Below are 6750 nucleotides of genomic sequence, written 5' to 3'. Positions count from 1 at the left end.
CAATTATCCAATGTTAAATTGCACCTAAACCACCAAAATCATCAAAATTTCTCAATACCCAAACCAAAAATGTGGAAAGAGAGAAACAGAGAACTGGACATCAAAATATGATATTCTTACCAATTTGTTCACTTAGAATCGAAGAGCTCGATGAGACAAACGCATGGCTACTAACGGCTCGTCAATCAAAACTTCGAATTGAAAGTTATGGTGGATTGAATTTTGGAAGTGATAAAGGGTTAAGGGTTTGCTTCTCCATTCTTCAACTCAGCATGGAATGTAATAATGAGGGGAAGGAGTGGCTGAGTTCTCTTTATATGAACCCTGGCCCAATATGGACCCGATTTAATCAATTTGGTTCATTAGTCTAATTTCAAGTCAAAATTTTTAAAATTAGTGTTTTAATTCTTATTCTAAATATTTTTACTTCTCCAAATTATAAAATTTAATTTTCTAATATCCTTAACTCATAATTAATTTATTAATTAATTATTTATTAATTTATCAAATTTTCAAATATTCAAAAAAATAGAGTTTAATTTTATTATATTTGTTAGTACCCCTCCTAATTTCCATCACTATGTTGGAATGACTCATCAAGCTGCTGCTATACTTTTTGCATATTATTATTGATTTTTGTTACACGTTCAATTAATCATATAAGATATATACATATTGTTAAGCTAATTTAAGTTTTATTCATAAAGATTAACGCAAAGCTTTAAGAGTGTTGATTAATCTAAGATAATTTTAAAGTTTTATTTTTTTTTATTATTTGTTTGTGGTCAATTATAAATTTATTTTTTAATATTTTTGCATTTTATTTTTATCAAGTTATTTTGCTCTTATAATTTTAAATTTTTTAAATATTTTTTGTTTGATTAGCCATTTGTTTGTATTTTAATAAGTTTGATTCTTATGACACTTATTTTATTGATTAGTTGGTTCTTACTTTTTTGTTTTGTGTTATTGAAAATACTGGTAAATATTACATATAATTTTAATATTATCTTATTTTATGATTACACAAAAAAACATGCCTCTAAACTAATTTTTAGAAGAGCCAATAAAAAAATAACCGAAATACAAATGATTAAAGAAGTTAGATAGAATGATCAGAAATTTTTTTTACTGAATGTGAAGAAAATTGTTGTTGAAAACAAGCTCGTATATACTCTAATAGAAAAAGTTGGAAGAACATAATAACTAAGTTTAAGAATATTACGAGTCCTTCGTATGATAAAAATAAATTAAGAAATAAGTGGGATTCTCTAGAAAGTTATTTTATTCTTTGGGCAAAGCTTGTTGAGAATCAGACTGGTTTAGGACGAGATTCTATAAAAGAGACAATAGATGCATTAATATTTTAGCTGTTTGTGACTTTTAATATATATTTTATATTTACATAGCCTGAAAAAAGGTATTACACATGATACTAGAATTTTTATAGAAGTTTGCGAAGGTAAGATTTACAAATTTTTTTCCTCTTGCAAATTTTATTTTAAAAAAGAAATTTCATTGCATTAAAAATATTTTAATCTTATTGTAGTGTATTTTGACCAATTTAATTTATTATTATTGTTGATATTTATAGATAAATATTATTTTGTTGATTTTGAATACTGCGTATTTAAAGAATTTTTAGGACTTTATAAGAATATAGAGTATCACTTTCCTAAATTTAGGAAATCATATAGATCACAAAATACTTTTTTTTGATGACGTGATAAGGGTTTTAATTTCTATCATTCAGTCTGAAGAGTCTTATTAAGTGAATTTTTGAGTTTGCAAAATAAGGTGAAAGATTTTATAAAATATGACTAATTTCAAGTTCAAGACTCAATTTCAAATCATATGAGCTTGTTTTACTGTGCACAATTATATAAGAACATATTTAAAAAATGTCAATATTCTTCAGCAATTTAAGGATATATATATCTCAAAGACAAAAAACATTAAAAGAACATGTGATGGTGATGATAATGTTGATAACGATAACGCTGATGATAATGGTAGAACTATGTGAGAAGAACTAACTCAAGAAAAAGTAAGAATGACAAAGGAATTAAGAAATCATATATAATCACTGCAACTTATGTGTCGTTAGTATTTTATAAGTTATGAATATGTATCAATTTATATTTCTTTTTACTTATATAAAAAAATTTTTGGGATTAGTAATTTTTAGTATTTTTTATTATTATTTGACTAGTATAAATATTAAATTATTTTTAATAAATAAATTTTATTAATTTATATATGAAATTTTTAAAAAATATAGATACAAACTGTATTGATTTATGTGTATAAATTTTGGTAAATATAGGTACAAATTATATATTTTTTATATGCAAAATTCTGATAAATATGAGTATAAGTTATTATTGATTAAATATTAACAAAAAAATAATAATATTTACTAGTCATCTAGTATTATTTTATTTATATAATCAAATTGAGGAAAACGGATGCATGACTATATAAAAGATATTAGATTATTAAGGGAGATTGTATACTGATTTATATTTTAGAGAGACATATTATGTCATGTAAGAGTTGAAACATATAAAAAAAGTGTTGTGGATGTTAGTTATCAGTTTTATGTTTTGATTTTATCATTTTATATAAATAAAATAAAAAAGTATTTTTTGTATTATCCAAATAAAATCAAAAGTATTTTTTATATTTAAAATTTCTCTTTAAAAAATTTATAAATATTTTTTTAAAAGCTAATTTAAATTGATCCTTAATTTTTTAATAAAAATATTTTTTAAATAATATATTTGAACATATTTAAAATTTAATAAAAATATTTTTTATTCAAATAAATTAATTCAAACATTTATAGGTATACACATATATAGAAAGATAAATTTTTTTAATTTTTAAATTTTTTTTATAAAGTGTGATTTAATATTATTTAATATTTTTAAATATTTTTTTTGCCCTTATTTAAAAGGTGTATGCTAAAAAAATTACACTTTTAGGAGAGGAAAAAAAACGAGAGGATTTGTTCCTACACATCTATAATATATAATAGGAGAGTAGTAATAGGTTTAATATTTGACAAGTGTATAGGCTAATTGATCAACAAATGATATATTCTGTAGTAGATATGTGTTTTATTTGAATGGCTGACAAGTGTCTTGTTAATTCAAAATTCAAACATAAAATATAGTAAATAATAGATATAGACAAAAAGCAAGCAAGATAGCAATTTTTCCGCACAACTCTCACCTGTAAAAGCATTAGAAGTAAATCTGTAAATGCAAATCAGTTGCATATTGAGCGCGTTTTTTCCTTTTTAGGATCAGGATTTGAACTTGCATTGAAACTAGAGCAAGAGTGAACAAATGTTAAATCAGGATTTTAAAAATCAAATCTTTTCTTGATTTTCTCTCTCTCTCTCTCTTTTCTCGTGCTCTCTCTCGGATTTGTTGTCTCTATCATCTTGGTTCGTATCGAGAAGAGGAGACAGAGGAGGCAGACAAGAGAAGAAGATGAGAGCAAGATCTGAGAGAAGAGGAGACAGACAAGGAGAAGTGAGCTTCAAGAGCAGAGGCGAGCAAAGCTTTCACAGTGGAGAAGAAGCACTCATGCCAATGTCAAATATGGTTACTGCGGTATGTGTTTCTTCTACTGCTTCTCAGTCATCATTCTCTTTCACTATATTATTCTTATTTAGAAGGCTCAACCAATTTGGATATAACTTTTTAGGTTTCTTTTTTCTTAACCGTTGTCGGTTTCAAATGCATTAAATCTTGCTACTGTCAGCGAAGAGGCAGCAGCTCGGTGACTCTTGAAAGCTAATTGGTGGATATTCACCGTTGTAGATGGAAGAGAAGAATGGTGGTGGATATCTTGCCATTGAAGATGTTATCGGCTGTAAGGCAAAGGTAGGCTTTTTTATTTCAAAATAAAAAACTACTGTGTATTTTTTTCTAATTTTCTTCTATTTTCATTTCAAAACATTTGTTTCCCTTCTTTTAGTATGTTTCGTGTTTATGTTTTTGGGTTTAAGTCAAATCAAAGCAGGAGCTCTTTGCAGAGGCAAGCCACTAAAGAAGTACATTTATATCTTTTTCTCATTTCTTATGCTGATGGGATATAATGCACTATTATTTCTTTACCTAAAATTTTATTTTGATTTGTTTAAGATGATTTGCTTCATTTTATCTTTTCATTTTAATTTAATTGTTGTTTTTGTTGCTGAGAACGTTGCATATGCTTATGCTGTTTGCTTGCTTTATTGGTTGGTTGAACTATAAACTGTAGATCTAGCATTATATAGTTATGTTACCTTAGCTTCCTAATAATTGTGGTTAATGGGTTATAGTTGTGTCCTACTTATTGATGGAGAGAAAGAACTTTTAATATTTTCAATTAAAAGATAAAAAAATTTCTCAATTTATGGAAAAAAAGATGCTCCTTTTACTCCGTGTTCTCCGTTTTCTATCTACATGGTCATTTTTTGTGCGAGGAAGAGATTCTTTTAGGATTTATGAGTGAATTTTGCAAATGGATGATTTGAATAAATTGTGAATTGTAATCTTGCAATTGTTGGAGTTTTGATCACTTATTTTTTTGTGTATTTTGTGTATCTCTATCTGTAATTGCATGATCACATGATTCTATTAACATTATTAAAATGATTCTCCTCTTTATTATGTTAACCCACTTTTTTTTTTATCACATAAACTTTGCAGATAATTTTCGTTGATAATGGGTTTCAAGATTAAGTGATGGAGATTCTAGCTGCATATTAAACATATAGTAGCTGCATGTTTTTAGATGAATGAGTAGCTTTATATATTGAGATTTTCACCTGAAAATCCTTACAAAAGACTACTAATTTCACCTGAACAATTTTTGATATTAGTTGTTTAACATTGTGATTGGTTAAAAAGTACTTTCCCTTTCAAATTTTCAGAAACTAACATTGGTAGTTTCCATTTACATGAGAACAAGCTTGAAAGAGTTCTTTTAGCCTATGATTGCCAAATTTCTGAGTACTTTTGTGTGCATTAATCTGTGCACGCTGATGAGCGGATAATTTATACGCTTTTTGATATTGTTTTTAGGTAGTTTTTAGTAGGATCTAGCTACTTTTAGGGATGTTTTTATTAGTTTTTATGCAAAATTCATATTTCTGGACTTTACTATGAGTTTGTGTGTTTTTCTGTGATTTCAGATATTTCTAGCTGAAATTAAGGGACCTGAGCAAAAATCTGATAGGATGCTGAAAAAGGACTGCTGATGTTGTTAGATTCTAACCTTTTTGCACTCGAAATGAATTTTCTGGAGCTACATAACTCCAAATGGCGCGCTCTCAACTGCTTTGGAAAATAGACATCTAGGGCTTTCAAGCAATATATAATAGTCCATGCTTTATTCGCGTTTAGATGATGCAAACTGGCATTCAACGCCAGTTCTATGCTGCATTCTGGAGTAAAACGCCAGAAACACGTCACAAACCAGAGTTAAACGCCAAAAACACATTACAACTTGGCATTTAACACCAAGAGAAACCTCTGCACCTGTAAAGCTCAAGCTCAGCCCAAGCACACACCAAAGTGGGCCCCAGAAGTGGATTTCTGCACTTAGACTTATTTCTGTAGACCCTAGTAACTAGTCTAGTATAAATAGAACTTTTTACTATTGTATTAGACATCTTTGGAATATCCTTAGATCATCTTGGAAGGAGTCTTTATTCCCTATTTTCGAATTCATATGCCATTTGGGGAGGCTGGCCATTCGGCCATGCCTAGACCTTGTTCTTATGTATTTTCAACGGTGGAGTTTCTACACACCATAGATTAAGGTGTGGAGCTCTGCTGTGTCTCGAGTATTAATGCAAAGTACTATTGTTCTTCTATTCCATTCACGCCTATTCTCTTTCTAAGATATCCATTCGCACCCAAGAACCTGATGAATGTGATGATTATGTGACGCTCATCACCATTCTCACTTATGAACGTGTGCCTGACAACCACTTTCATTCTACATGCAAATAAGCTTGAATGAATATCTCTTGGATTCTGTGAGATCAGAGTCTTCGTGGTATAAGCTAGAATTATTGGCGGCCATTCCTAAGATTCGGAAAGTCTAAACCTTATCTGTGGTATTCCGAGTAGGATCTGAGACGGGATGACTGTGACGAGCTTCAAACTCGTGAGTGTTGGGCGTAGTGACAGACGCAAAAGAATCACTGGATTCTATTCCAACATGATCGAGAACTAACAGATGACTAGCCGTGCTGTGACAGCGCATTTGGACTATTTTCACTGAGAGGATGGGAAGTAGCCATTGACAACGGTGACGCCCTACATATAGCTTGCTATAGAAAGGAGTAAGAATGATTGGATGAAAGCAGTAGGAAAGCAGAGATTCAGAAGGAACACAGTATCTTCATGCGCTTATCTGGAATTCCCACCAATGAATTACATAAGTATCTCTATCTCTATTTTATGTTTTATTTATCTTTATATTCAAAAACCATTATAACCATTAGAATCCGCCTGACTGAGATTTACAAGATGACCATAGCTTGCTTCATACCGACAATATCCGTGGGATCGACCCTTACTCACGTAAGGTTTATTACTTGGACGACCCAGTGCACTTGCTGGTTAGTTGTGCAAAGTTGTGAAAAAGAGTGATATTACAATAGTGCGTACCAAGTTGTTGGCACCATTGAGATCACAATTTCGTGCACCAAGTTTTTGGCGCCGTTGCCGGAAATTGTTTGAG

This window comes from Arachis hypogaea, chromosome 10, assembly GCF_003086295.3.
Source record: "Arachis hypogaea cultivar Tifrunner chromosome 10, arahy.Tifrunner.gnm2.J5K5, whole genome shotgun sequence".
Taxonomy (NCBI): Eukaryota; Viridiplantae; Streptophyta; class Magnoliopsida; order Fabales; family Fabaceae; genus Arachis; species Arachis hypogaea.
Note: the sequence above shows the minus strand (reverse complement) of the source record.